Raw genomic sequence first — 14,978 nt, forward strand, 5'->3', positions numbered from 1 at the left:
TTTACTTTTTAAGTTATAATAAGTATTGCATTCAGCCACTGTTTTTTTCTCCTCAGTTGATATTCTGATTTTTGTCAGTTTTTGTGTCATTTGTTTTTGTTATGCTTGTTTGATTTAGGTTTGGTGTTGTTTGTCGTTGTTGTTTGTTTAACACACACTCAAACACACACACACACACACTAACCAGACACACACACCACCACCACCACCACCACCACCACCACAAGAATAGGTTTACACTCACTTTTTCCTCCACGTTTTAATTTTGGCAATATCATTAACCCAGGATTGCAAAGCAGGGATCATTTGTCAATTTCATAACAACGTACATACAATTTCAGCTGGTTACTGCAATAAAATGTGCATCATCACAGGTTTCTGCTGGAATGACAGTGTCTTATGTGTCAACACAAAATACACACACACAAAATGGGTGTGGTGCTGCATGCCCCATAATAGATCCTAACTTCACCCTCTAAACCTCCCTGCAGATGCATGTTTTGTGCACAAAAATAGCCTTTTAAAATATGCAGTATACAAAATAACAAGAAGGGCAAAGCCCATACGACTCACATGCTTTACACATTTTTCCTACCAAAATACATGTGACCTTGACCCAAGGTCAAGGTCATCCAAGGTCATGCAACACAAAGCTGTTAATTCAAGACATAAGAAATACAATGGTGCTTATTGGCTCTTTCTACCATGAGATATGGTCACTTTTAGTGGTTCACTACCTTATTTTGGTCACATTTCATAAGGGTCAAAGTGACCTTGACCTTGATCATATGTGACCAAATGTGTCTCATGATGAAAGCATAACATGTGCCCCACATAATGTTTAAGTTTGAAACAGTTATCTTCCATAGTTCAGGGTCAAGGTCACTTCAAAATATGTATACAATCCAACTTTGAAGAGCTCCTGTGACCTTGACCTTGAAGCAAGGTAAACCAAACTGGTATCAAAAGATGGGGCTTACTTTGCCCTATATATCATATATAGGTGAGGTATTGAATCTCAAAAACTTCAGAGAAAATGGGAAAAATGGGAAAAATAGGTCAAGATGCTATGTATGTTTTTTGGGGCCTTGTCATCATACACCATCTTGCCAAATTTGGTACTGATAGACTGAATAGTGTCCAAGAAATATCCAACGTTAAAGTTTTCCGGACGTCCGGACGGACGACTCGGGTGAGTACATAGACTCACTTTTGCTTCGCATGTGAGTCAAAAATGCAGACGACATTTCTACATTTGATGGGGGAGTTGTCCTACAGTATTAGAATTATTTATCAAATAATTAAAGTTAACCAAAGTATATGTAATAAAACCAAGGAGTCCTCTGTTAAGTAGCTCAACACAATGATCGCAGCCCAGGGTGCTAACACAGTTAGGGTATGTTGTTCAAGACTTGGAAGGTCAAGGTTTTAAAGTATGCTTCAGTAACGGAATCTTATAACAAAGCTAAAACATTTACCACTGAAGCAAAACCATCTCTGAACAATTCAAAATTGTCACACGTACTAGTTTTACATTTTAAGGATCTTGCCAAGTGCATATCTTTTTATTGTTTCTTCTTCCTCTTCAGTGTTCAGTGTTTGCATTTGGATGTGTGCTCTCTGGCCAAGTCTTGTTGCACAGGGGTGGCAAGGAAAGGCAACCCTCTCAGAACGTGTTGCAGAGTCTGTTCTTCCTACCCTAGCCACAGTCCGCTGTAGGTGCAAAACCTATCCTTTTGAGGTGTACCTTCAGACAGCAGTGTCCTGTGCGAAGGCGGAAGATGGCTCTCTGTTCTGTGTGAGTAAAATGGGGATATGGTCTTGAATGAGCTGGTATCTGTCTGTCTTTTTTGTTGTTGATATAGACATCAAAGAAGCTCCAGCACCAGCCAAGTGTTGACTGTTTTCTTTATGCGTAACCTAGTCCTGGCAGCAGCTGTTGTCCATCTGTAAACAAGCAAGATCATTATTATAATATATTGATGGTGTATATGTTTTACCAGAAAGACGAGTAAAATACCACTTAATTTTTGTTTTAGTAATGAGGCATACGTACATGCAGTTGAACGATCATATCTTGTGATATCTGCCCTCTGAAAAAAACCTACTATTCAAAATGTACTTTTACATCTTGTTTTTTTAACTTAGGCTTTTGAAGATCCACATTTACCACCCAAAAGGAGCCTGGCGATACTGGCATGCTTTAATTAAGATGACGTGTTACTCAGAAATAGTGCTTTTAGTCTTCTTCTTCTTCTTCTCGATCGCTCAGACAGGGACTCCGGAACTTCTGATGAAGTCTGCAGTACAGCGAAGACTCTGCAGGGTGCCGAAGATCTTCTCCTGAACTGGTGTGTCAGCAGACCATGTTTCTGCTCGTAGTTTCTGGTGGATTGGACAGTGTTGGAGGAGGTGTTCCACTGTCATGTCTGCGATGCCACAGTGGCATACAGGCGTGTCCCCAATGTGGAATTTTGAGAACATGTGATGCCTGAGTCTGCAGTGGCCGGTTCTCAGGCGCACAATGATGACCTGGTCTTTTCTGGAGAGTTGATAGTAACTGTCTCTAGGGTTGTATTGAGGGTGTTGTTGCAGCCACCTTTTCCGTTGCTTCTCTTTTACAATGGTTTTTGCCTCACCAAATGTAACTTGCTGGTTCTCTTGTGGTAGCTTCCCTCCTTCTTTCGCCAGCCTGTCAGCTTCCTCATTCCCTTGTATGTTGCAGTGTGATGGTATCCATTGGATAACTGTTTTGTGCTTTTAGTTATGCGCTATAGAAATCTCCTTAATAAATAAATAAATACTGGTGGTGGTTCACTGCAAAGCATAACCTGATATGATTTCTTCATAGCACCTGACTGGAAATGAAGTTTCATACAATAAAAACTATACTGCGCCAGATTTACAGCAGTTCTGTTGAATTCACACAGTCAGAAAATTTCAAGGCTGTCCTCAACATTCTATGCTCACACACACACACACACATGACTTGACTTCACTTAGGAAGGTTATGTGATGCTTAAATCATCTGTCTTGCCACTATTTCATCACAAGTAACCACTGTGTTTATTGCTGGTATGTGCCGGAGTGGAGGGATAGTCTTACCCCATGTAAAAAAAAAAAAAAAAAAAAAAAAAAAAAAAAAAAAAAAAAGCCTGGCAGGTGATCTGAGATGCCTTTAATAACACAAAGCTGCCTCTGTAAACAATTCTGCTTTTACACATGCTATCCCTTAACTTGGATTCATACCAAAATCAAGCCTAGCTTCATAGGAAACAGAATGTTACTTCAGCATTTAGAATTATGATCTTATTCCATGTACACGCCTTGGCAAATCTGACTCGATCACTACAGCAAGAAGTCAGTGTGTTGATTGTTCATATGTGACCAAGTTGAGGGATGAGCTTATCCTATGTTAAAGCCTGGCCTGAACTGAGACGGTGAAGAGAAGTAGTGTGCCTTTAATGACACAATGCTTTCTTTGTAAGCAATAGATTCAACATCTCAGATCTGGTCAGGCCTATACAAATGCCATCCCTCAACTTGGTTCATACAAAAATCATGTGCCTGGCTAGAGAGTGGGGATTTGTTGTTCTCTTTTTCGAAATCCAAAATAAGCAAAACCAGGTCTTAAAAAGGAGCAAGTCTTAAAATGGGAGTGAATTTACAGATGTTATGAACAAGAAGTCTGCGTAAACAGGGTCATTAATAGGAAGGAGTCTTAGATTGGGGTGTCTTAAAAGGGGCAGTGTGTGTGTGTGTGTGTGGGGGGGGGGAGTCCACAGTAATGACCATAAAATAATCAAAATAATACTATTAGTCATCTTATTCTCTACCAAATTTCTAGAGGTCAAGACAATGATACAGATTTTTTACTTGTGTCACTGTTAGTGTCATTCTATGAATAACAGACCAATAGAAAGAGAGAGAAAGAGAGCTCTGTGTTTTTTTTTTACCTGGGTTCATGCTCAGTTGCTTGAAAATTGACTTGTCAGAGGTTCTTCTTCAGCCTTACACCCACATGCAAGAGAACTTGTACCAGATAATGAAATAAGTGAACTTTGAAGTGCATTCATAATTAAAGCCCAATCATGTGGTTTAACCTACCTAGTCTTGAAAAGCCTGTCCGAGGAAAGAGAACAAGCACCCTTCCGCAGACCTTTCTAACTGGAGAGTCTTGGTTGTAACCGCACACTTTCTAAAGTAGTCCATAAGCAGTTCCATGTGCCTATGTTTTCACTGGAACCAGCTCCTTTGTGTACCTGTGATCTGGATGAGCTGCAACACATAAAACTTTCATATGAACACTATGTCATAAGTACACCAGTTAGCATACATCAAACACCGAGGAGCATCACAAGATATGATCTAAGGAGGTAACAACTATTGTCACAAAGTGTTTATGATACAGCCACAGGCACATGGCACTGAGTGGTCAATTGGTGAGGGGGGTGGGGCAGAAGTTCTGCTCAGTCTTGTCTACTGATACAACACTTTGTGGTGGTGTAAGGCAGGGAATCACACCCCAACCACTGGCCCCGCCCACCTGGTGTCGAGTGCCTGAGGATACATCAGTCCCAGTCATGGCTGGCCCCCGGTTTGACCAGACAACTGCCATGTATGGGTACATTTACTTTATAGTACAGATTAGTTTTCAATAGCAATGACATCATGGACGCACACCTGCCCAGCACTGACACTGACAGCAAAATCAGCGACCAAACGTGATAAAGAGTAACTAATTGTCACAAACATCAAAATGCTTTGCATTAATTTTCTTGAAGAGGTCATTCTTAACCAGATAATCATTTATAGGCAATTGAAGATTATTATTCCACCTACAGGCTATCACTCATATGGCTGTTACTTGTAACACATTTCATTTCTTAAAATATGTTTTGTAAAGTACATAGATTTCACTAAAAGGCACATTCCTTCTCATGAAAACAATTTGGCTCACCGTCTCAGATCTGGTAGGGCTTTAAAATGGGATAAGACATGATCTCCAGGGGTCGACACTAACTTATTTGGCCTGGGGCCACACTGGCCCCAGAGATGGAAATTGCTGGGGCGGAAAAAAAAATCTGGGGCCCACTCTCAGTATTCACGTGCGGCAATGCGTTGTCTGTTTTTCTTCATCGTACTGAAGCCAGGGAAATTCTTTCAACCATTTGACATTGAAATTACGACAGCGCTTCGCGCTTTTGGCTGCATCGGTCTCCTTTTTTCGTTTCTCTCCACCCTGTTCTTCATCTTCATTTCCATGTCTTTTTACACCAGGGATGTGTCGCCACATTTTGCGTTTGGCATTTGAAGGCGATACTTATCTCTCACGCTAAAGAGCGCAATCTGGGAGTTATTTCCCTTACGACATTGTCCTTCGACGATTTGAATGTGTTTTTTTTCTTGACTGCGGCATTGATCGTAACGCAAATTTCAGTGACGACTTTAACTGGCGATTTTTAGTGATTGGCTCTGCTGGCATTAGAATTTTCGGTTTGTCATTGTTGGAATTTATCCTGGGGCGGAGTGGGCCCCAAGCTTCGGCAATGTTTGGGGCGGAACACAAAACTCTGGGGCGTTCCGCCCCCCGCCCCCGCTAGTGTCGAACCCTGATCTCTTAACTTGTTCACATACCCCAAAAAGTGCGATTGTGTTATGAATAAATGCTGTAAAAGCTACCTGTACTAGTTCATTAAAAAAACAAATCACAAAATGTCACTTCACAACAGCATGCAAACAGTGTGTTTATTTCTGGTATGTGTCTAAAGGCGGAGACAGACGCACAACACAAAACCCTGTTTTCGACAAAAACACCATCTCAAAACGTCGGGGAAACACATGTTTTTAAAGAGGGGATGTCACTTGCGAAAAACACAGATGAAGCGCGGTGCGTGTTTTCACAGAAATATCGGTCAGTGTCAGCTTGACCCGTCCAGCTATCGCCCTGTGTTTGAGTTTGTAAACAACATGGCTGGCAGTGCCCACTGATACGGTCAGTGTCCACTGATACGGTCAGTGTCCACTGATACGGTCAGTGTCCACTGATACGGTCAGTGTCAGCTTGACCCGTTCAGCTACCGCGCTGTGTTTGGGTTTGTAAACAACACGGCTGGCAGCGCCCACTGATATTATTGCCTCTCTTCAATCGTGACAGGATCCATAGACTCTAGTTAGGATTCATGGGTCCGATACTACCCTGAATCGGTACCACATCTGAGTCTGCCATTTTTTTCTATCTCCGTGGTGCCGGAAACCGAGTCACTTGAGTTGATCGTCCGCGTTCATTGGCTGACTACCAAAACGTGTTTTTAGATTTTAGAGCATGCTCTAAAACCCAAAACACGATGCAAAAACACGAAACAGTGTTTTCTGAAACGCGTTTTGGGGGATGTCACATGGGAAACACGCTGTTTTGTGTTTGTTTTGAAAGGAAACACTGTTTTGTGTTGTGCGTCTGACATGGCCTTAACACAGACACACACACACACCATACACACATACACCAAAGCAACACAAAAGCCGAAAACATGCCTACCATCTAAATGAGGATATCCAGTTCCAACTGTCTTCTGCCACTATAACACTGCCAGAGACACCATGGTGTAGAAAGTCAGTTTAAAGAGAGACTACCTGGAAGAAAAATATATATACTATAATAATAATAAAACACCCAGTGCAATAGACATACTTTCTCGTTAAAGGCTTACTTTACTATGTAAAAACATTTTGCTTCACAATCACAGTCTCAGATCTTGTCAGGCTTTTACTTGGGATAAGATCATCCCTCTACTTGGACGCATACCAACATAGATCAGCTTGAATGTTTGTGAAAATATCCCATATTTTGAGTTAACTCACCACAGCAAGCAGTCACTGAATATATATTTTATTTTTTAGTATGTGGCCAAGATGAGGGATTCCATGTTAAAGCATAGCCATATAATATCTGAGACAGTGACCCACACTATAGTGACAAGGCAAGTGTGCCTTTAAATTGTAAACTGTTATATATGTGCATTTTGACTTCTTCATAAATTATAACCCTGATGCAGGCAGTCATCAGTAGTGGTTTAGTACCTAGAATGAGAAAAGAATGAACTTGCAAGAAAGAAACTGAGTCAAAATCAAAATACCCTTTATATTACAAACTAGATTCCACGGGGCAGACAGGGTTTGAGGTTAGAAAGCTCTGAAAATAACTCTGCTATTTGAAATTGACTAATAGTATTAACTTATAACGTCATACATGATACAAACAAATGAACTAAGGCTTTTGAAGATCCATATCCAATCCTGCTACACAAAGGCACAAGCAGAGGTTGAAATTGCCAGGGTCATTTTCCATCCCCATGTAGCCTGGATTTAATTACTGGCATGTTTTTTTTTAAAGAGGTGTGTCACTCAGAATGACTGGAGATGGTTCATTCAATGCAGAGCATAATATACCATTGATTTCTTCATGCCATCTGATTTGCCGGTGAATTCACAGGGCGAGAACAATTCAAGACTGGCCTCAACATTTTATGCTGACTGTAAATTGTAATTATATAATATATATATCCACCCTAGCTAACTGGTACACTAATCACTTGCTCTGGCGGACTTCTTTTTCCAACATCATAAATCTGTTATTTGTACTTTAGCCTTTTGTGGTAAAATATTCTCATTACCAGTTGCACTCACAATCTATTGCTAGTGTATTTTGGAAATGATCAAAAGCCTTACTTGTGTTCTATAACAGCACCATGTCACTGTTGCGGGAAGAATGAGGCAGGGCTTGGTAATAACTGAGACCTGCAAGTAAACAAAACATATTTAGAATCTCATCATGTGTTATTTTGTTATATCTATGTCATGAGGTCTTACATTGCAATAACAAACACACGCATAACTTAACTTAGCAATGTGTTCTAATAAGAGTAATTGTTTAATGAATTAACGCTGAAGAAGCTACTAGTTGCTTAAACAAATTCATAGCAAAATGTCACTTGATCACCACATCAAGCACACTGTATGTTCATTTCTGGTATGTATATATGCAAGTGGAGGGATGATCTTGTTCCATGTAAAATCCTAGCTCAGCTGATCTCTCTCAACTTGGATTCATACCACACATTAGGAACCTGGCTGTTTCTGTTCAGTGGGCATTTCTCCATTTGTTTTATTTGAATGCATTTCTTAAAAAGAACACTTCCTCTGCACAGCAAGCAGTCAGGATGTTATATGAAGTCTTATATCGCGCGCGTATCTCCAGACTCGGACTCAAGGCGCAGGGATTTATTTATGCCGTGTGAGATGGAATTTTTTTTACACAATACATCACGCATTCACATCGACCAGCAGATCGCAGCCATTTCGGCGCATATCTTACTTTTTACGGCCTATTATTCCAAGTCACACGGGTATTTTGGGTGGTCATTTTTATCTTTGCCTTAATACAATTTTGCCAGGAAAGACCCTTTTGTCAATCGTGGGATCTTTAACGTGCACACCCCAATGTAGTGTACACGAAGGGACCTCGGTTTTTCTTCTCATCCGAAAGACTAGCACTTGAACCCACCACCTAGGTTAGGAAAGGGGGGAGAAAATTGCTAACGCCCTAACCCAGGGTCGAAATCGCAACCTCTCGCTTCTGAGCGCAAGTGCGTTACCACCCGACCACCCAGTCCTTTTTGTTCCAAATCAAACGTTGTTTTGCTCCAACCAAGACTGCAGATCTTGGCAAACATGTGGCATAAAAACTAGATTTGATGACCTTACCCGTACTCACCCTGAAAAGTGCCGATCTAGATTTTGCTATTTTAACAGAGGGGACAGAGGTTGTACCTCTCCTCATGCAGACACCGCATAACAAATATGTGTAACAAATCCAGTTGCAACACTGTAGTTTCATGGCTTAATTTCATTGACTGATTGAGTCAGCAGTAGTGAGTACTACATGTCATTATGATCATACCAGTATTAGTGAGTATTACAATTGGAGCAATAGAGCAGAATTGTTACCAATACATCATCATAACAGAAATTCCTCAGTGCATGAGACATTGGTGTGTAGACATATAATACATAAATATGTAGATCTTTAAAACATTCAATGAGTCATGGGACTAAAAACTGCTAAAGCCTTATGTGGCAACATCACAAACAAACAAAATTAACCAACCCCAAATTATGTCAACCTCATGGCCCTTGTACTTGTAGTTCAAGTTGTACTGTTGTACTAGCCAACAGACATAAAAAGGAACTTAGCTCAGTAGGTGTTGATTGCTCTGCGTCATTATCAATATCATGATGCTGAGAGTCGAAATGCACTTTCAAACACAGACAGAACAAAATGGAATCTTTGAGTTTGAAATTGAATGAAAAAAAAAAGTAATTTGTATGGTCATGGTGTAGAAGTTTTGAACTTTAGCGTTGTAAATTCATTGCTCCGAATCAACTGCAATCTAACCCTCCGATTTATGTCCTAAGTCATTTACATACCTTTGGAGTTTTACGGAATGGGTATAACGTCCTTTCCTCTAATGATCTAGTCTACTTTGGGATTTTGCCCAGTCGCCGTCTCCTTGACCTACTTGGAGTCCTTGCTGGGTTGAATCGGCTGAGGAGCGAACCCATGACGACTCGCAACGCGAGGAACCAGAAGAGGAATCTAGGTTTATTTTGCGTGTTTTGGGCCTGCCGACCCTACTTATAGTCCGATCCACAACCGGCACGAAGCTTCTTTTCGCAGGGCGAAACCGCCCCACTCGTGACTTCATCCGATGTCCGCCATGTTTCAAGTGACAAAAAAGTAGAAACGATCTAACGAATAACTTTCATTTCAAGCACAGTCACACAAAAAAAATTAAAAAGTACAAAAGAAGGGGTGGAGAAAATGGCATTATCTAGACAGACTCAACTCGGATAAACTAAGAGGGACTTATAACTACTGAAGATTGAGAGCACAGCGGACGTCCTGTAAATTCCCGATCCATTTTTTCCCCTTCCCATTTCGGTATACTGTTCTCTGCTTGTAACGCTACGCAACAGGATAAGAGATATCCTGAGGGTATAAGTGATACTCCCACATACGTTGCACAAGCATAATTTGACGTTACCTTATATACGGTCCAACCGGTGTGCAATGGGTGCTCTCTCTCTCTCTCTCTCTCTCTCTCTCTCTCTCTCTCTCTCTCTCTCTCTCTCTCTCTCTCTCTCTCTCTGTCTTTCTCTCTCTCTCTCTGAGTGTGGTTTGAAACAGTTTTGCGTGACTTAAGGTCGCGGATTGGAATCCGGCCCGGGTTGGACACGGGTCAACTATTTGTGCAGAGCCAGAAACGGTATCCATGTCCCACCCCCGTGTCACCACACTCTCTCTTTCTCTCTCTTCCTCTGTCTGTCTGTCTGTCTGTCTCCCTCCCTCTCTCTCTCAGTCTCCCTCTCTCTCTCTCTCTCTCTCTCTCTCTCTCTCTCTCTCTCTCTCTCTCTCTCTCTCTCTCTCATCATTGTTTAAATTAACCATGCTGTTTTCAAACACTAGTAAGCCGCTATTGCTACGTTATTCTACATTTGTCATGAAGGCGCTTTCCATTCGTAATCCATAATCCGTAAACGAAACAGGGCGATACTAGTAGGATGTTCTTGTTTTTGTTCACTATGTGCATTTGTATGCTGGTGCTTGAGATGTGCTCATCTCCATGAAAAGGGCCCAAGGCCTACTCATTAAAACATTCAGACTTCAGACTTCAGACTTCTCTCTCTCTCTCTCTCTCTCAGTATGGTTTGAAACAGTTTTGCGTGACTTCAGGTTGCGGATTAGAATCCGGCCCGGGTTGGTCACGGGTCAACTGTTTGTGCAGTCCCAGAGACGGTATATATCCATGTCCCACCCCCGTGTCACCACGGCAACAAGGCGGATATCTTGACCTTCGTCGAGGTCAATGCTTGTTAGAATGTGTGTTCATTCACTCTCACTGCGGTTAGCAGTGGTTCTATGAAGCAGATTTTCAGTCATCTTTCACAGCTTGCATTTAAGGAAAGGAACACTGATTTTGTTCGTGTTTGATTTGTATATGTCACGGTAGAGACGAAGATCTGGTAGAAACGTCGTTTCTACCGGTAGAGACGAGGATCGTCGTTTCTACCGGTAGAAACGACGATCCTCGTTTCTACCGGTAGAAATGACGTTTCTACCAGTGGAGACGACGATCGTCGTTTCTACCGGTAGAAACGACGTTTCTACCGGTAGAAACGAAGAAATAATACACGAGGCTTGCTCATCACTAGACAGTTTGGAACTGCATTTAGTGCACTAGAAGAATTGTCAGAAGAGGGGTACACTCCCTCACCAGAGTGATTGTCTTTGTTCAGACACGATCGGGTGGATTTAGGGTGACTTTTTGTAGAGCAATGTACTGCTGCTCGCTTGCACTTGCATTTAGCGGTGTTACATTGGGTCTTCCTTGCACACTACGGGCACACTTGCTTTTTTGCAATACAATATGATTTGGCCACCGATTCTCTGCAGTTTGAAGTGCCTCAGACACCAAGACTTAAACCCAGCGCCATTTCCACACTTCTCGCCCTTATCCAACTGCAAAGCAGATATAGCCTGTGTGTACTTGTCTTGTGTTATCGTAAACGAGTCTCTTCAGTTTTGTTGAATCAAGGCTATCAATGTGAAGCCTTAACAATTTGTAGAACTCTTCTTTTTGTTCCATTGTCAACAATCTTTAGCAACAATTAAAATAGCCGGCTATACGAATGTTGAAGGTCTGTGGAATACTGTTATCGGAAGTCAAACTAACAGAGATATTTCACAAATTGTGTTCACTCTGAAGGAAAAATAGTTGTGATTGCTGTCTTCGTCTGGTCAGTGAAGGCAGTTGTAGTAGGTGAACAATATTTGCTGACATTCTTGGATAAGATTTTACAGTCCAGTGAGGTTACCCTCATGGAAATTCGGGCTGCTTTCTCCCCGGGGAAAGCGAGCTGCCATACATACGGCGCTACCCATATTTTTTGTTTTCCTGCATGCGTGTATTCATGTTTCCTGAGACTTAATGCCGTGTGAGATGGAATTTTTTTACTTTATTCCAAGTCCCACGGGTATTTGATGGACATTTTTATCTATGCCTATACAATTTTGCCAGGAAAGACCCTTTTGTCAATCGTGGGATCTTTAACGTGCACACCCCAATGTAGTGTACACGAAGGGACCTCGGTTTTTCGTCTCATCCGAAAGACTAGCACTTGAACCCACCACCTAGGTTAGGAAAGGGGGGAGAAAATTGCGGCCTGACCCAGGCCTGAACACGCAATACATTTCCCACAAATGCACGTGCTCTGTAAACAACGTTAAAAATGAGTTCATTCCGGTAAGATAGAACTGTGTTCATAATTGACAAAATCACCTACATTGCACACACACACACACAAACGTTTTATTCCGATCGTCGTTTCTACCGGTAGAAACTCCGATCGTCGTCTCTACTGGTAGAAACGTCGTTTCTACCGGTAGAAACTCCGATCGTCGTTTCTACCGGTAGAAACGACGATCCTCGTCTCTACTGGTAGAAACGACGTTTCTACCAGATCTTCGTCTCTACCGTGACATATATATATCATACGTATTTTACAAGTATGGAAATCAAGCGCTTACTGACAAATTAGGATACTCTAGTTGATTTTTTTTAACGATCGGCCGCCATCTGAAAAAAGAACCTTAAACATAAAATGCCTCATTGAGAGCAGTGAGCATAATATTGAGAATCGAAAATGCAAAAAAACAATTGCTCGACTTATTCAAGCGCCTGCTCTTCGTGGACAGTGCCTCTGCTTTATTGTTGAGATAGATTGATAATTAATGCGGATCATTTCTGTTCAGGCTTTCGGCGGCCTCACCAAACATTACACTACAATTGAGGTCATAAGGCCTGGCGCTCACCTATATAGCTTCAGCAGGACAGACGACGCACTGCAGATTATCTCAGCCTGCTACACGTTGCGTGAAAGGAAAACAGGCCAAGTACTCGTCATAACCCCTATCGCAGCATCAATAATATAGAGTGCGTCGTCTGTGCCACTGACTCTGCGCAGGTATAATCTGCCCCTAACACGACATAACTCGCGGAATCAAACATGCGTGATCGTTTTGGACGCAACAAGAATGTGGTGTAAATGTGTAGTAGACTTATACGGTATAATATTTTCCTCTCATGGTTGATATCAATGGCACAGTCTTTTCCGTGTAAACTATTCGACTCACCATCTCTAGCGAGGCTTTCGCATGGGATAAGAACCTGGACATATACTTTCTGTACAGAGCGGAAATGTGTGTGTGTGTGTGTGTGTGTGTGTGTGTGTGTGTGTGTGTGTGTGTGATGAATTGACGGCTGATATTGTCATGAATCTGCGAAATCAATACATGAACAAAGTCCCACTTAGTCTAACTCTGCACAGAAACAAGTCGGTATGTGACTGACTTGAGATTGTTCAGTGTGAAATAAATTGTGTTTAATTTAGTTATGCATGCGCGCGCGGTGATGCAGGTCTCTTGCGTTCAGTTGTTCGCTTTAGTTTTCAGTAATTGCGGGTTTTGAAACGAACTACGGGAAGGGATTAAATAAGCATGCGCATGGGTTCATCAATTCGTCAGCTCAAGAAGAGTTCTTCCCCTTATGCCCGGTGTATATATATTCCCAATTTGAATATTCATTGCAATTTGCTCATATTGTTTCATTTGAAAGAAAATAATGTTCATGCTAGGTAACAATTTAAATCGCACATAGCAACAGAATTGATCTTGTGTCGGAGCTGTTCAATGCAAAAAAATCTCTCTGACAAGGGATTGTTTCAGCTCTCTAAAAGCCAGTTTTTATGGTTTTACGAGATTTCTTGCAAGCGTGTTTGACAGACTTCCGCGTTACTTTTTGATTTGCGAAATACACGATACAGAAGCCGACCAACCCAAGCTGTCAGGCCGAGATAACAAGAAAACGATATAGAAGCCAACCATCCATGCCAACAAACAAACAAAAATTAAAAAAGACAATCAATTCAGTTTATTCAGCATCAGATTTCTAATCCTTCAGAGTGAAAGTTTACCCCCATTCCTAGTTATTTGAATGAATAAGAGTTTCTTATCTATTCCTTGCAGTGTTGTGTTGACTTGACGAAGGACTGAACGGTATAACGTATAATTGTACGCGAAAGTATGGTATGAGCCTGTATTAGTGTTGAAGAAAATGTATGAATTTTTAGTTGCCAATTTGTGACCCTCCACCACGAAATGAGTCGCATGTCACCTCGCGCGGTTCTGCGCTAGGCTTAATGTAAGTCCGGGGAGTGTCTTGTAACAGTGTGAGGGTCACCTTAGTCACAGGCTTATAACTCAAACAGTTTGTGCTCTTTTCTAAAACGGCTTTCACCACTGGATAGAGCATAAAAAACTCTTTAGAAAAATGTAAAAATATGAAAATCATGCAAAGGTGACATGCGACTCGATCATTCCGTGGTGGAGGGTCACATTGGTGTGTGTGTATTTGTTACTCACTAGTAAACGAGGACAGAGGAAGTAATGTGTGTAACCTTGTTTCATTTGGAGTGGGTCACGGGTGACAGTGTGTGTGTGTGTGTGTGTGTGTGTGTGTGTGTGTGTGTGTGTGTGTGTATGTGTGTGTGAATGTGTGTGTGTGTGTGTGTGTGTGTGTGTGTGTGTGTGTGTGTGTGTTTGCACTACATGTACTATAGTTAACAGAGACCTGCACGCATATCTTCAGTAGGATAGGATCCAAGTATGCCAAAACACCACACAGTACACAGCTTTCTGCTAAATTCACCTTCGTCACACTTTATTGAAAGAGCCTTTCTTCCACTATGAATACCTTTTGGTGCAGCAAAAATAGACGTTACCCGGAAGAGTGTGAAACGGAATTCTGGCCAAGTTTTTAGTCATACAACTATCTGCATTGAGATTTGAACCGTCTAGACGC

The 14,978-nt window shown here is 41.6% G+C and overlaps 2 long non-coding RNA genes across 2 annotated transcripts in view; one reads left to right on the plus strand and one right to left on the minus strand.

Moving 5' to 3' along the window:
- Positions 1 to 244: 244 nt before the first annotated feature.
- On the minus strand, positions 245 to 9,847 carry LOC138952874 (uncharacterized). The gene is made up of 5 exons (XR_011451447.1): positions 9,487 to 9,847; positions 7,729 to 7,797; positions 6,539 to 6,633; positions 4,108 to 4,278; positions 245 to 1,947 (listed from the first exon to the last, which is right to left on the minus strand). It is a non-coding gene; the product is annotated as an uncharacterized lncRNA (long non-coding RNA).
- A 5,027-nt stretch (positions 9,848 to 14,874) lies between these two features.
- Positions 14,875 to 14,978, plus strand: part of LOC138952882 (uncharacterized) — a 9,293-nt gene continuing 9,189 nt past the window's right edge. The window contains exon 1 of the long non-coding RNA XR_011451448.1: positions 14,875 to 14,978. This exon is cut by the window's right edge and continues 56 nt beyond it. This is a non-coding gene — a long non-coding RNA (uncharacterized lncRNA).

Source organism: Littorina saxatilis, linkage group LG17 (assembly GCF_037325665.1).
Source record: "Littorina saxatilis isolate snail1 linkage group LG17, US_GU_Lsax_2.0, whole genome shotgun sequence".
Classification (NCBI taxonomy): domain Eukaryota; kingdom Metazoa; phylum Mollusca; class Gastropoda; order Littorinimorpha; family Littorinidae; genus Littorina; species Littorina saxatilis.